The sequence below is a fragment of the Bufo gargarizans genome, chromosome 10 (assembly GCF_014858855.1).
Source record: "Bufo gargarizans isolate SCDJY-AF-19 chromosome 10, ASM1485885v1, whole genome shotgun sequence".
Taxonomy (NCBI): Eukaryota; Metazoa; Chordata; class Amphibia; order Anura; family Bufonidae; genus Bufo; species Bufo gargarizans.
This window is the reverse complement of record NC_058089.1, coordinates 59,475,634-59,492,111: the sequence shown is the minus strand read 5'-3', so window position 1 is coordinate 59,492,111 and position 16,478 is coordinate 59,475,634. Positions and strand designations below refer to the sequence as shown.

General features: G+C 46.6%; 1 protein-coding gene across 1 annotated transcript in view; it reads right to left on the bottom strand.

The window, feature by feature from the left end:
- Positions 1-16,478, bottom strand: part of MACROD1 (mono-ADP ribosylhydrolase 1) — a 1,160,748-nt gene that overhangs the window by 702,490 nt on the left and 441,780 nt on the right. The gene's annotated exons all lie outside the window — the stretch shown is intronic.

Genomic DNA, 16,478 nt, shown 5'->3' with positions numbered 1-16,478 from the left:
CGGCGTCCCACGGTGCTTCACACTGGGATGTCCGGGTATTCGGCGTGTGTGTCGGTCAGCAGGCGCTGGTATTGTGGAGGAGGTTACATGGTCCTCTGTGTTCAGCATCCCTCGTGGGCTTTCGGGTTTCCAGGTTATACAGGTAGATGAATAGAAGAAAGCGTTTCCAGATAATAAATATTAGATATAGTCCATATGAGCATGGGTCGTGCAGGTATTATATTGCTTTACACCAAACGCATTTGGAAGTCTGTCTCTAACTTCTTCATCAGTATCCACTGTACTAAACTACCTATTTTATCTAGAAATGTCTGCGTGATTGTAAATATTGAGTGCCTGTCTATACCATATTTTCCACATTTACTCCACTGACTGGGTGAGTCAGACCAGACATTGAGCTCCTTCCCACACTGATAAACAGGTGAGCCTCCACACCTCTCTCTTGTACACAAACATAAGAGAGGATTGTTTATGGTAAGAGCAGTGAGACTATGGAACTCTCTGCCTGAGGAGGTGGTGATGGTGAGTTCACTAAAAGAGTTCAAGAGGGGCCTGGATGTATTTCTGGAGTGTAATAATATTACAGGCTATAGCTACTAGAGATAAGTTGTTGATCCAGGGAGTTATTCTAATTGCCTGATTGGAGTCAGGAAGGAATTTTTTTCCCCGAAAGTGAGAAAAATTGGCTTCTATCTTACAGGTTTGTTTGTTTTGCCTTCCTCTGGATCAGGATAACAGGATGAACTGGATGGACAGATGTCTTTTTTCAGCCTTACAAACTGTTAGTATGAGTGCCAGAAACTATATGGAGTGCTTCTCTGAGTTGGTGCATGTGCAGATGGATCAGGGTACAGCTCAACCACAGCAGGTGTTCGCTGTGAACACAAGGCCCCTAGGAGTATTGGTATAAACAAGTATTTTAATAAGTGTATACGTATTTGGAGAATGTGAAGCGGGGATATAATAGTTGGATGAACTTCATTATTTCTCTTCCATTAATGATAAGAAGCAACGCGTTTCAGCACTGCACGGAAACCTTTGTCAGGCTTTATACAATCTCAATGTGACATCTTCAGATAAGTTTTGTTCATTCATTTGTGTTTTCCTATTTGCTGGATCCCAGGTGACCCTCACTCCCTCCGTATCAAGTGTAGGGAGCCGGTGGTCGTGTCCCCTCACTATTATAGGGTGTTCAGGTGTTATACAGTCGAGGTACGAGGATATAGGATCATCTACCATTGAGATTTTCGCATAGGCTGAGCAGTTAGGGAAAGAGCCAGGTCTGTTGCAGGGCTCTCCCTTTTGTTCCTTAGTTTTGGATCCAGTCAGTCGGATCTTCATTTTGTGTCTTCTAGTTTCCTGTACACCTTCCGTGACATTATAAACCGCCAAAACCGTCTCAAGCATGGATCCGGTTTCAATTTTGACTGAACACATGCAGGGTCTTTCATTGGAGGTAGCAGATCTCCGTAAGACTCTTTCTCAGTTTCAGGTGACCGGTTCATCTTGCGTTCATGGAGTTTGTTCTGAGCCTAAGATCTCGCTCCCGGATACGTTCTCCGGGGGTAGTGAGAATTTTGTTAGTTTTAGAGAGGCTTGCAAACTCCATTTTCGCCTACTTCCCCATTCCTCTGGTGATGAGGAGCGGAGGGTGGGGATCATCATCTCGCTGCTCAGGGATAACTCTCAGTCCTGGGCCTTTCAGCTACCGGTGGGGGCACGGCCCCTCCGTTCAGTGGATGAATTTTTTTTAGCCCTGGGTCAGATATATGATGATCCGGTTCGTATTGCTCTGGCTGAGTCTAGACTACGTCTTTTATGCCAGGGTAAACAGTCCGCAGAGATATACTGTTCAGAATTTCGGAGATGGGCAGCTGATACTGGTTGGAATGATGCTGCACTCCGAAGTCAATTTTGCCATGGACTTTCAGAGGGATTGAAAGATGCATTTGCCTTTCATGAGAGACCTACCTCCTTGGACTCTGCCATGTCTCGGGCCGTTCGTATTGACAGGCGTCTTAGAGAGAGAGGAGAGATCACTCCTTCCTGTCATACTCAGTCCAAGGACAGTGCGGTGGTCTCATTCAGTGCACAGGGGTCTCAGTCGCTCTCAATCCCTTCTGAGCAGGAGCCCATGCAGCTGGGTTTGATTGCCTCTGACAAAAGAAGATTCGGCCCTCATAGGATGGTTTGTTTCTGTTGTGGGGGTATAAATCATTTGGCAAATGTTTGTCCCTCTAGGAGATTCAGGCAGTTTTTTTTAGAGTAATAAAGTAACAAAAAGAAAAAAATCCTCTAAAAACGTTCCATCTGTTACTATTTGTCATGGTCTTACCTTCTTGCTGTTCTCCTTCGTTTGACATGTGCTGGCGGCCATCTTGGTTTCTGGGTTTCTTGTAGCCTCCCACCCTGCGGCTTCTCCTTCCCACTGGGAGGAGCTGGATGCCTAGCTCATATATATAGGAGGTCTGTGGCTTCAGTTCCTTGCTTGGTCCTCCTGTGTTCACATGCTTCTAAGACTGCTGCTGCTTCTGGTTCCTGATCCTGGCTTCGTCTGACTACCCTGCTGGTTCCTGATCCAGGCTTCGTCTGACTACCCTGCTGGTTCCTGATCCAGGCTTCGTCTGACTACCCTTCTGGTTCCTGACCTCTGGCTTCGCAAGACCCTGCTTCGGTTTAGCCATCCGTTTGGACTTTTGCCTTACAGCTTGATTTTCAATAAAGCCTTCTTATTTCCACTTATCTCTTGTTGTACGTCTGGTTCATGGTTCCATGACATTAGGACCAAGCCATGAATTCTGAAGGTACAGGGCCATCCTCGCTACCTACGCTGGTTGCCAGACTTGATCAGCAGGATCACCTGTTGGGTCGGTTCGCCGTGGCGTTGCAAACCCTGCTTGAACGCACGGCTCATTTAGCTTCCGTTGCCGATGGGTCGGTTGTCGCTCCTGGGCCCGCTCCTACTGCCGCTCCGGTTGTTGCGCCAGAGTCTACCCCGACACCTGTTGCTGCGCCTGTGGTGTTTAGGGGTATGACCGGTTCTGCCCCCCTTCCACAGCGCCTTGGGGGAGAGCCAACTCAGTGCCGAGGTTTCCTTAACCAGGTGGGCATTTATTTCGAGTTGCTGCCACATGCCTTTCCTACTGAGAGATCAAAGGTGGGCTTCTTGATCTCGCTGCTCTCGGACAAGGCCTTGGCCTGGGCCAGCCCTTTATGGGAGAACAACAATCCGGTGGTTGCCGAGTTTTCCGGTTTTGTTGCTTCTCTTCGGAAGGTATTCGATGTGCCGGCTCGTGCTGCCTCTGCTGCGAAGCTCCTTATGTCCATCAGACAGGGTTCACGATCCGTAGCTGAATACGCCATTGAGTTTCGTACCCTGGCAGCAGAGGTGGGCTGGAATAATGAGGCTCTGGTCGCTGCTTTCTCTCATGGTCTCTCGGATGCCTTGAAGGATGAGGTTGCAGCTAAGGACCTACCAGTGGAGCTCGAGTCTCTTATTTCTTTCCTGATTTTGATTGACACCAGACTCAGGGAGAGACCTTCCTTTAAGGAGAGCCTGCGGAGGTCTTCTAACAGATTGGCGCCTACGTTTGCTGTCCCACCCGTGCCTCCCTCTCCTCCCACGCCTCCTGGGGATGACTTGTCTGGGGGTGAACCCATGCAGCTGGGGTTTGCTCGCCTGTCCGAGGGGGAGAGGGTACTCCGGAGACGCGAGGGCCGATGCATGTACTGTGGTCTCGGTGGGCATTTTCGGTTGGCATGCTCGAACCGTCCGGGAAACGCTCGCACCTGAGATCCTGTCGGGGGCAGATCTTGGGTGGAGTCTCCTCGTCCCCGGTTTCCCGTGTTGACAAACCACTGATTACTGTTGTCCTCTCCTGGGTCGGGGGCTCGGTGACGACCCAGGCGTTGGTGGACTCTGGTGCTGGTGGTTTGTTCATTGATAGTGTGTTCGCTGCCGCCAATTCCATTCCTCTGCAGCCTCGAGGTTCCCCACTGGCTCTTGAGGCGATAGACGGCAGACCCCTTCTGCCGCCACACGTGACTCAGGAGACCCTTCCAGTGGGAATGGCCATTGGTGCCGTTCACAGAGAGTCGGTCTGTCTCCAGGTTATTTTGTCTCCTCACTACTCGGTGGTCTTGGGGTACCCCTGGCTCCAGAAGCATAATCCGACTTTCGATTGGAGATCGGCCGAGATCCTCTCGTGGTCACCGCAGTGTGGGGCTAGTTGCATCCATGGGCCTGTCAAGTTGCTGTGTACTTCCTCGGACTCTCTGTTGCCTCCTGAATACGAGGAGTACCGGGATGTATTCGATAAGGTGCGTGCGGTTGCCCTACCTCCGCACCGCCCATACGATTGTGCCATAGAGTTACAATCTGGTGCCGTTCCTCCTCGTGGCAAAGTCTATCCACTGTCGGTAGCGGAGAATGAGGCCATGGAGGAGTACGTGAGGGAGGCGCTTTCACGCGGACACATTCGCAAATCCTCGTCCCCGGCAGGGGCTGGATTTTTCTTTGTGAAAAAGAAGGGCGGTGAGTTGAGGCCTTGCATCGATTACAGGGGTCTCAATCGCATCACGATCAAGAACGCTTACCCGATACCCTTGATTTCCGAGTTGTTCGATCGCCTCAAAGGGGCCACGGTCTTTACCAAACTCGACCTGAGGGCGGCATATAACCTGGTAAGGATCAAGGCGGGCGATGAGTGGAAGACCGCGTTTAACACCAGGACCGGTCATTATGAATCCTTGGTTATGCCCTTTGGGTTGTGCAATGCGCCCGCAGTCTTCCAGGAATTCGTCAACGATGTTTTCCGTGACCTGTTGCAGCAGTGTGTGGTGGTCTATTTGGATGACATCTTGGTATATTCTGAATCCATGGAGGCCCACATTCTGGATGTCAGACGAGTGTTGCAACGGTTACGAGAGAACAAGCTGTTCGGTAAGCTTGAGAAATGCGAATTTCACCGATCCCAGGTAACCTTCTTAGGTTACATCATTTCCGCTGAGGGGTTCTCCATGGATCCTGAGAAGGTTTCGGCTGTCTTACAGTGGCCCCAGCCCAGTGGTCTTCGTGCCCTGCAGCGCTTTTTGGGCTTCGCCAATTATTATCGGAAGTTCATCAGGGACTTTTCCATGCTAGCCAAGCCTCTCACGGATCTGACCAGGAGGGGCAGTAATCCCCAGGTCTGGCCGCTCGAGGCCATCCGAGCTTTTGAGGCTCTAAAGTCCGCCTTTGTGTCGGCTCCGATTCTGTCGCATCCCAACCCTGGGTTGCCTTTTGTCCTCGAGGTGGACGCGTCTGAGACGGGAGTAGGCGCCCTTCTGTCTCAGCGTAGAACACCAGAGGGTCCTCTGCTTCCTTGTGGGTTTTACTCCCGGAAACTGTCTTCCGCGGAGTGCAACTATCAGATTGGTGACAGGGAGTTATTGGCCATCGTGCAGGCCCTTAAAGAATGGAGGCACTTGCTCGAGGGCTCGGTGGTTCCGGTTCTCATCCTGACGGACCACAAGAATCTGACCTACCTCTCTGAGGCCAAGAGATTGACACCACTGTTCTTGTCACGTTTTAATTACGTGGTCTCCTACCTACCCGGTTCCAAGAACATCAGAGCGGATGCCTTATCACGGCAGTACTCCGAGCTGTCCGGGGAGGAGTCGATTCCGACTTCGGTCATACCTCCGAATCAGATCCTGGCCGCCATTCGCACCAGCCTGACCTCTCCCCTGGGTGAGCAGATTTTGGCGGCTCAATCTTGTGCTCCCTCTGGGAGACCCAACGGCAGATGTTTTGTGCCTGAGGAGTTGCGCACTCGGTTGTTGCGAACCTACCATAACTCCAAGGCCGCGGGGCATCCTGGAAAGAATCAGCTGTCCTGGGCTGTTTCACGTCTGTTCTGGTGGCCTTCTCTACGTTCCGACATCGCCGCATATGTAGCGGCATGCTCCGTTTGTGCCCAGAGTAAGTCCCCTCGGCACCTTCCGTTGGGCCTTTTGCAACCCATAGCCACCGGGGAGCGTCCATGGTCACACCTGGGGATGGATTTCATTGTGGACCTCCCTGCATCCCGAGGCCATACGGTCATTCTCATGATTGTGGATCGGTGTTCCAAAATGTGCCACTGTGTTCCTCTCAAGAAGTTACCCTCTGCACAAGAGTTGGCCTCGATTTTTGCCAGGGAGGTCTTCCGGTTGCACGGTTTGCCCAAGGAGATTGTGTCGGATCGGGGGAGTCAGTTTGTGTCCAGGTTCTGGCGCGCCTTTTGCTCCCAGTTGGGGATTCATCTCTCTTTCTCCTCGGCCTACCACCCTCAGTCCAATGGGGCCGCAGAACGATCCAATCAGGCCTTGGAGCAATTCCTTCGTTGCTATGTCTCCGATCACCAAGACAATTGGGTTGACCTCCTGACTTGGGCTGAATTTGCCAGGAACACGGCGGTGAACTCTTCCTCTGGGACGTCTCCCTTCATGGCCAATTATGGGTTCCAACCTGCCGTGTTACCGGAGGTATTCTCTCCCCAGGATATTCCGGCTGTGGAGGATCACCTTTCCGTCCTACGTGCTTCTTGGGTACAGATCCAGAGGTCCCTTGAGGTCTCTGCGCAGCGCCAGAGACTCCAGGCTGATCGCAGACGAGCGCCCGCTCCTTCCTACCAGGTCGGAGACCGCGTATGGTTGTCCACCCGCAACCTCAACCTTCGAGTGCCCACTCCCAAGCTGGCGCCTCGCTTTGTTGGTCCCTTCCGAGTGCTTCGCAGGGTAAACCCGGTAGCCTATGCCCTTGCGCTTCCTCCTGGCATGCGGATCTCCAACGTGTTTCATGTCTCCCTGTTGAAGCCACTGGTGTGTAATCGTTTCACTTCCTCGATTCCTCGGCCTCGTCCGGTCCAAGTGGGCAATCGTGAGGAGTATGAGGTGAGCAATATCCTGGACTCACGCCTGGTCCGCGGTCGGGTGCAGTTTTTGGTCCATTGGCCTGGTTATGGTCCAGAGGAGCGTTCCTGGGTTTCCTCCGCAGATGTCCATGCTCCTGCCTTGCTCCGAGCCTTCCACGCACGCTTCCCTCAGAAACCGTTCTTTACTCCGCGGAGGAGGGGCCCTTGAGGGGGAGGTACTGTCATGGTCTTACCTTCTTGCTGTTCTCCTTCGTTTGACATGTGCTGGCGGCCATCTTGGTTTCTGGGTTTCTTGTAGCCTCCCACCCTGCGGCTTCTCCTTCCCACTGGGAGGAGCTGGATGCCTAGCTCATATATATAGGAGGTCTGTGGCTTCAGTTCCTTGCTTGGTCCTCCTGTGTTCACATGCTTCTAAGACTGCTGCTGCTTCTGGTTCCTGATCCTGGCTTCGTCTGACTACCCTGCTGGTTCCTGATCCAGGCTTCGTCTGACTACCCTGCTGGTTCCTGATCCAGGCTTCGTCTGACTACCCTTCTGGTTCCTGACCTCTGGCTTCGCAAGACCCTGCTTCGGTTTAGCCATCCGTTTGGACTTTTGCCTTACAGCTTGATTTTCAATAAAGCCTTCTTATTTCCACTTATCTCTTGTTGTACGTCTGGTTCATGGTTCCATGACACTATTGGCAAGGTTGATGTGGAAATTGAAGGTTTTCCGTTTGCTTGTAGTTCCCGTTTTGTCCTACATGCCATGGTGGCGCTAGAGAGCAAGAAATTTTTTTGTGAGATTTTTGTAGATAGTGGAGCAGCTGTCAATCTTGTTGATAATCAATTTGCTATAACTCATGGTTTCCAGGTATGCACTTTGGGAAAGGATATACCTGTTTTTGCTATTGATTCCGTTCCACTTTCTCAGAAATCGTTAAAGGGCATGTGTCATGTTTCGTCCTAAGCGGGTTGCCTACTCCTCTAGTGTTGGGGCTACCCTGGCTCACTAAACATAACCACACCATTGATTGGCAAGCGAGGCAAATAAATGGTTGGAGTGACTTTTGCAGAGAGAATTGTCTCACGACATCTGTTTCTGAGGTTTCTACTAAGACTGTACCATCTTTTCTCTCTGAATTTTTGGATGTGTTCTCTGAGAGTGGTGTTCAGGACTTGCCCCCTCACAGGGAGTACGATTGCCCTATTAATCTCATCCCAGGCGCCAAGCTGCCTAAATCTTGTTTATGCAATCTCTCCCAACCTGAAAGGGTCGCTATGCATGCTTATATCTCTGAGAGTCTGAGAAAGGGACACATACGACCCTCGAAGTCACCTGTTGCCGCTGTTTTTTTCTTTGTTAAGAAAAAAGATGGTTCTTTAAGACCATGTCTGGATTTCAGGGAGCTGAACAGTATCACAATTCGTGACCCTTATCCGCTTCCTCTGATCCCGGACCTGTTTAACCAGATTGTTGGGGCTAAATTTTCTTCCAAGTTGGATCTAAGAGGGGCATACAACCTGGCCAGAGTCAGAGAAGCAGACGAATGGAAGACGGCCTTCAATACCCCTGAGGGCCATTTTGAGAATTTGGTTATGCCTTTTGGTTTGATGAATGCTCCAGCCGTCTTTCAGCATTTTGTGAACAGCATTTTTTATCATTTAATGGAGAAATTTGTATTAGTGTATCTATATGACATTTTGATTTTTTCTCCTGATTTCAAAACTCATAAGGAACACTTACGTCAGGTCTTGCTTATCCTGCGGGAGAATAAATTGTACTCTAAACTGGAAAAATGTGTGTTTGCGGTTCCAGAAATTCAATTTCTGGGGTTTCTTCTCTCCTCTTCTGGTTTTCGCATGGACCCCGAGAAGGTCCGCGCTGTGCTTGAGTGGGAGCTTCCTGAGAATCAGAAGGCGCTGATGCGTTTTTTGGGTTTTGACAATTTATTACAGGAAGTTTATTTTGAATTATTCCTCTGTTGTAAAACCTCACTGATATGACTAGAAAGGGGGTAGATTTTTCCTCCTGGTAGGTAGAGGCGCGTAAGGCCTTTTCTAATATCAAGGAGAGGTTTTCTTCCGCTCCCATCTTGGTACAACCAGATATTTCTCTACCCTCCATAGTTGAGGTTGATGCTTCTGAGGTGGGTGTGGGTGCGGTCTTGTCTAAGGGTCCCTCTCCTGCCAAATAGTGACCGTGTGCCTTTTTCTCGAAGAAACTCTCCTCTGCAGAGAGAAATTACGATGGAGATAGGGAGTTGTTGGCCATCAAGTTGGCTTTTGAGGAATGGCGTCATTGGCTAGAGGGAGCCAGACACCCTATTACCGTGTTTACTGACCATAAGAATCTGGCCTACTTAGAGTCAGCCAAGCGTCTGAACCCGAGACAGGCCAGATGGTCTTTGTTCTTTTCTAGGTTTAATTTTGTTGTCACGTTCCGCCCTGGGGTTAAGAATGTGAAGGCGGATGCCCTGTCACGTTGTTTTCCGGGAGGTGGGAATTTTGAAGACCCGGGTCCCATTTTGGCTGAAGGTGTGGTGGTCTCTGCTCTTTATCCTGAATTGGAGGCAGAGGTTCAGGTAGCCCAGTCAGAGGCTCCTGATCTTTGTCCTCCTGGGAGGTTGTTTGTGCCTCTCGCTTTGAGACACAAGATTTTTAAGGAACACCACGATACTGAGATGGATCTCATCGCTCGGAGATTCTGGTGGCCGGCGCTTCGTAAGTCGGTTGAGGGTTTTGTGGCAGCCTGCGAGACCTGCGCTCGTGCCAAAGTCCCTCATTCACGGCCATCAGGTCCTCTCCTTCGGTTACCCATTCCTTCCTGTCCTTGGACACATCTGTCCATGGACTTCATTACGGACCTGCCTCGTTCCTCGGGGAAGACTGTGATTCTGGTGGTGGTGGACCGTTTTAGCAAAATGGTGCATTTCATTCCTTTTCCTGGCTTGCCCAATGCTAAGACGCTGGCGCAGGCATTTATTGATCACATTGTCAAATTGCATGGTATTCCTTCAGACATAGTCTCTGATAGGGGCACACAGTTTGTTTCCAGATTCTGGAAGGCTTTCTGTTCTCGCTTGGGGGTTCGGTTGTCATTCTCTTCTGCTTTCCACCCGCAGTCGAATGGTCAGACAGAGCACGTCAATCAGAATCTGGAGACATATCTGCGCTGTTTTGTGGCGGAGAATCAGGAGGATTGGTGTTCTTTTTTGTCCCTTGCTGAGTTTGCTTTAAATAACCGTCTCAGGAGTCCTCTGATAAGTCACCATTTTTTGGTGCATATGGGTTTCATCTGCAGTTTGGGACATTCTCTGGAGAGGGGTCTTCTGGTTTACCTGATGAGGACAGATTCTCCTCGTCTTTGTCATCTATTTGGCAAAAGATTCAGGATAATCTAAAGAGCATGAGTGAGAGATATAAGCGTGTGGCGGATAAGAGACGTGTGCCTGGTCCAGACCTGAATGTTGGTGATCTGGTGTGGTTGTCTACTAAGAATATCAAATTGAAGGTTTCCTCCTGGAAGTTGGGTCCTAAGTTTATTGGGCCTTACAAAATCTAGTCTGTCATCAATCCTGTTGCCTACCGTCTTGATCTTCCTCAGACTTGGAAGATCCATAATGTTTTTCATAAGTCCTTATTAAAACCTTATGTCCAACCCATTGTACCCTCGTCTTTGCCTACTCCTCCGATTGTGGTTGATGGTAATCTTGAATTTCAGAGCGTTTCTAGGATTGTGGATTCTCGTGTTGTCCATGGTTCTCTCCAGTACCTCGTTCATTGGGAGGGTTATGGTCCTGAGGAGAGGATGTGGGTCCCAGTGACGGACATTAAGGCCACTCGTCTCATCAGGGCTTTCCATAGGTCCCATCCTGAGAAGGTGGGCTCTGAGTGTCCGGAGTCCACTCGTAGAAGGAGGGGTACTGTCACCACCAGACATCTGAGAAGCTCTGACAGACGTCCTTCAGAACCTCCTCCTTGAGGTTCCTTTTGTTTTGCTTTAATTTTCTCATCTCGTCAGCCTCTCTCAGCTGTCATGTAGTTGCACTGATTGCATCCCTTTAAATCCCTTCCCATACTGCATCACTTTGCGGTTTATATTACTTCATGGAGTGTGTGCATGCTGATGCTACTACTGAGTCTTCTACAGATAAGTTTTGTTCATTCATTTGTGTTTTCCTATTTGCTGGATCCCAGGTGACCCCGACTCCCTCCGTATCAAGTGTAGGGAGCCGGTGGTCGTGTCCCCTCACTATTATAGGGTGTTCAGGTGTTATACAGTCGAGGTACGAGGATATGCGATCATCTACCATTGAGATTTTCGCATAGGCTGAGCAGTTAGGGAAAGAGCCAGGTCTGTTGCAGGGCTCTCCCTTTTGTTCCTTAGTTTTGGATCCAGTCAGTCGGATCTTCATTTTGTGTCTTCTAGTTTTCTGTACACCTTCCGTGACACTAAAACGCCGGTCTTAATAAATGACCCCCTAGGTTCTTCTAATATTCCAAAAGAGAAATGCATCTTTACTACCATATTGATAGTTTATTAAGTCTGACCAAGCCAGTGTCAATGGGCGCTACTTAATCAGTCCCCAGTCAGGCAAACAATCACCATAAAAATTGCAATGCCCATGCACATGATGAAAGCTCACCGGCTGCATTCTTCTCTGTGACTCATAAATAGTCAAGTATTTTTTTGTTAGTCTCTAAGTTTTCACATAATTTTGCATACATTTTACAGGTGAATATAAGAGACTTTATAATATATCTTATTAAAGTATCACTTGGTTTCCCAAAAACTTTTGACTGGCATAGTGACATATTAAAAGTTTGAATTGGTGGGTTCTGAGTGCTGAGACCTCCATCAATCACTAGAATGAGGGGAGAGAAGCGCTCACCTATCATGCTTTCTCTTCTTGCTACAGAGGACAGAATTGAGATGGGCCCATTGAAAATTATTTATCTAGTTCTAGACCCCAGCTGATCAAAACTTTGGATTTTTCTCTATAATGTATCCAAAGTTTTTTGAAAACTCATTGACGCTTTATGAAAAAAATGTTTCTCCATTAGGTCACATCTCCTCCTTCCAAAACTGACATTTACTCAGAATTTTCTGCTAATTCCGTTTTGTGAGACCAGGACAGGCTGCCAGATCACTGAAGGATCAGGCCACATCATCCCATAGAAGTCTATGGGGAAGGGAGGAGGAGTGAGCTGCAAAGTGAAAAACAATAAGAGAGACACAGACAGAGAGGCTGGAACAGCTAATAATACATGTTATATCTCACCCCAAGTGCTTTATTCACATCAATACTGTTCAGTATGTTTCTAAAATGTCTTATAGGCAAGTATCACACAAAGTTTTTTTTTCTATTGTTTAAGGGCATTTGTTATTTTTGTGCATCTTCTTGTCTGGCAGTTTTTTCAGCTATTTTTAGGCAAAAAAAACTCTCCAGAAGATTACGGGAAATTATGGCAATATTGCATGGTAAGCAGTTTTTTGTTGTTGTGGCATTTTGGGACTCTTGAGGTGTGTTTTTTGGGTCAATGGCTTTTTTTTTTTTTTTTATCGCAGCATACTCTAGGTCTGGTATTTTTCCCCTCATTTTCTCGCATGTTGTCCCATAGACATCCATTATTTTTCCTCCCTGCTTGAAAAAAGTGCTAATGTGTGTTGCGTTTTTTATGGCAGTTTTGCCTGGGTTTTTATACCAATATTTTATTTTTCCATAGTGCTCTACATAGGAAGTGACATTACAGGGGTGCACATAATTTCATATAAAAATGCAAGGCAAACAAAAAATGCCAAATTCTACAAAACACTATGAGGGAAATTTATCATCCACCCTAAGCCATGAAAAAGTAAAAAAAAAAAAGAGTTTTGAAATCTTTTAAATGCCATTATGACTAAATCTAATTGCAAGGTGGTGAGGGCGGAACATAGGGGGGCCATAACACCCAGCACATTTATCATCATTTATGCCAGAAACTGGATAAAATGATTGCTGAAATCTATATCAGCTACAAGCTGTAGTGGATTTCAGTCTGGCTTATGGACTGCTGGAGGAGGCATTTCCACACATGGCAGTCTTCATAAATCAGGGCCTATATGGGCAAAACAAACTAAAAAATGCCTAAAGGCAACAAAAAAATGCTGAGCAAGTCAGGCTGTTTTTGAGTCCCCCCCCCCCCCCCAAAAAAAAAAAGCACAAGAGAAAACTATGTGGGGCAGCACCCATATGGGGTTTTTGAGTTAATGAGAGAGAGTTAGGTAACAGAATCTCTTGTCTTGATGTGCATTTTATGGGGAGACATTATAGTAGCTAGCCTCTGCCCACCAGCTCAGAGATGAGTGAGAATGAAAGATGCAGCATGTAAAAGAGAAAAGGCATCAAAAAGTGCAGGTGTGCGTTAAACGCTCTGATGTTGACATTAAACTTAATAAGAGACAGTATTTTGCACAGATATCTGAAATTACTGTAATTTGCTTTCCAGTCTTAAAACTCTCACTTCATGTAGGCGGTGCTGTCTGTTGCTTAAGATTACTTTTTTTTTTATATTTCACGATACAAAACCATAATATTTTCTTACTCACTGAAAGTTTAATGACAAACACACCAAACAAGATCCTACACAAGTCTCAGATATGAGGTTGTATCCTGAACGATCTATTAGTGATGCCATATAATTCCCTTTATACTTGCATTATTAACGGTAAACAGCCATGTTTATTAATTATATAATTGTACTGCATACATTAAAACGTTAATAATATGGAGGCTTCTGCTCAAGCAGAGAAATGTCTTCCATCTGCTGCCTTACCCATTAATCCCTGTATTTCTTGGGGGGAATGCAAAGCTACAAGGAGACATTAGTGCACAGAAGGATGAACTCCTAGTAGACTAGCAGTGCAGGATATACAGGAGTAAGTGGCATATGGAGGCACATTTAGGTGTAGCCATTATATGGAGCTGTATTACTTGCCTATGCCTGCTTTCACCAAAGACAATGCTAGAATTAAGAGAAATGCCAATAAAAGAGGTCGTCTTATTAGAGACAACCTCTTTCAAATGCAACCTCTTGGTTGATCAGCAGACAGCCCCGGGACCGCTCCTCGCATTCCCAGAAAACGGCTGATTGTGTCTTTGAAAAGGTGTGGCCAGCCAGTCATGTCTCTGAAGTATTAGCTATTTAGTCCAATGGTCTTGGTAATCCAAGGACAGCTTTAAGGGGTTCTCCGGAAATTTAAAAAATAAAATTATGGAAAATACTTAAATATTACTTTATTCTAAATCTATTCCCAAATACCTTTCATTTGTTATAATGGCTCATTTTGTCTAGGGACCAATCATTAAGATCGTAATCCCTGACAAGCAGAGCAGAGAGGAGGATAAGGCAGCTCTTCAGTTCTGTGCTCTGAAGTAATTTGTCCTGCTGTGTGATTGGGACAGGTTTTGTGTATACTATTAGGACAGCGGCCATTGTATTTCTCCTGATGATTGCTCCCCAGACAAAACAAGCCATTATAAATAATAAAATATATTTGGGAATGTATTATAATAAGGAAATATTCAAGTATTTTCAGTAATTTTACTTTATTAATTCCCGGAGAACCCCTTTAAGTCCCAAGAATAGATGCATTCAGAACAGCTCTCTAGTTGAGGCTCATAGAGGGAGGGTCTTGAATGGGGGACTCCCTCTATGATGTCTGGACAGGGACTGTCTTCACGAGACAAACCCTTAAACAAAGACATAGATGATGACATACCTACATTAGTATCCACCTAGTGTGTTTTGGGGTGAACTGCTTTTTGTAAATGTCCAGCTACTCTTCATTGACAATGTGGTGGTTATAAAACTCTGCCACTTTGACAAGAAGGTAGCCTTACTGAGTCTTCCTAATAGTCCATTGTACCAACAAGGCATAAATCATGAGAACTGATTATAGACTTTTTGATTCCGGATGACCATGGACTCTAGCGAAGTAGAAAAATATATTGAGAGTGTTGTCCAGTAAAAGAAAACCTGTTATTATCAAAGACTAATAAATGCTTTTCCAGGACTCTGACTCTAATTGACTAAAAGATAGTGGCTAGTAGGAAGTACGGGAGACGCTAAAAATACAGGAGGAGTAATTCTGGCCATAACATTTTTTGACCTACTGAATGTTGACCAAATTGCACCTCTAGCACGACAATTTATTAGAAACCTATAATGCTTATTGTGATAAACACATGACACTTGTAACTCGTATGCACTGTTGTTAAATCATATTAAACCATTAGTTTAATAGCTGCTGTGTTGTCCTGTTGATGGGACACCATTATATTTTGTATTGTAATATACTGTGTGTAAAGCAGTGTTTTGGCTTGGCTGCAGAATACCTGGGTGTGGTATCTTCTAATGTTGGGGGACAGCAGTGGGGAATATTCCTTGCATAAGTAGGAGTCCCAGCAGATAAGAGTGGGGTCCTAGAGAATAGAGTACTGGATCCAGATGTGCATAGCCTGGATGCCATCCCTTGATCCCATACAGAATCATTGTTTGCCGGCAGGAAAGGCTGTATAGACAACATTATCTGCTGCCGGCAAATGATTATTTAGGTGACCGCATGAAAGGTGTGATTACCTGATGAACAAGTGTTTCACTCTTTGATCGGAAGATAATCACTAATGAGAGTTCCTAAAAAATGCTTTTTTGCGATTATGTGCCGGATGCTTGGTCAGTGTAAAGAGCCTTTAGGATGCTATCTGGTGTGTATTCATTGGACGAGCAATGATACCCAAAAGATGCTTAGCTGCAACATAATTCCTCCCTCAGCAGGATATGCATATTTTAAATTATAGACTGGCATGGATGGACACAATCGCAAACACGATTTCAGAATGTGCGCTGATAGTGTGTTTGTGTACGGCTAAATTCACATCTACATCGGCCTGTGCTGCGGATTTTGCCAAAAATATCACACAAAATAGTCCTCAGTGTTAGATTAATTTATCTCCCTACTAGAAACCAGACAGACCCTATCATAGTCAATGGGGCCTCCCTGATAATGGTGGATTAAAGGGAACCTGACACCAGGATTTGGGGTATAGAGCTGAGGACATGGGTTGCTAGATGGCCGCTAGCACATCTGCAATACCCAGCCCACATAGCTCTGTGTTCTTTTACTGTAAAAAAAAAACTATTTGATACATATGCAAATTAATCTGAGATGAGTCCTGTCTCTAAAATGAGTCAGGGACAGGACTTATCTCAGATTAATTTGCATATGTATCAAATCTTTTTTTTTTCTACACAATAAAAGCACACAGAGCTATGGGGAATGGATATTGCGGATATGCTAGCAGCCATCTAGCAACTTATGTCCTCAGCTCTATACACAAAATCCTGGTGACAGGTTCCCTTTAAGTAGACCATAGGCCCTTGGCTGTTCTCCAAACTTCAGCCAATCCCTTCCACATCATCACTATCTAAAGAAGAAGACAATCAAACTGTTGTAGACAGTAGAAAAAGGACACAAGCCTCAAGACATCAACAGTATGCCCAAAATCAATATAAACAAGTCTCCAAAATGCCTTTGGTGGAAAAAAAAACTAAAAACTTT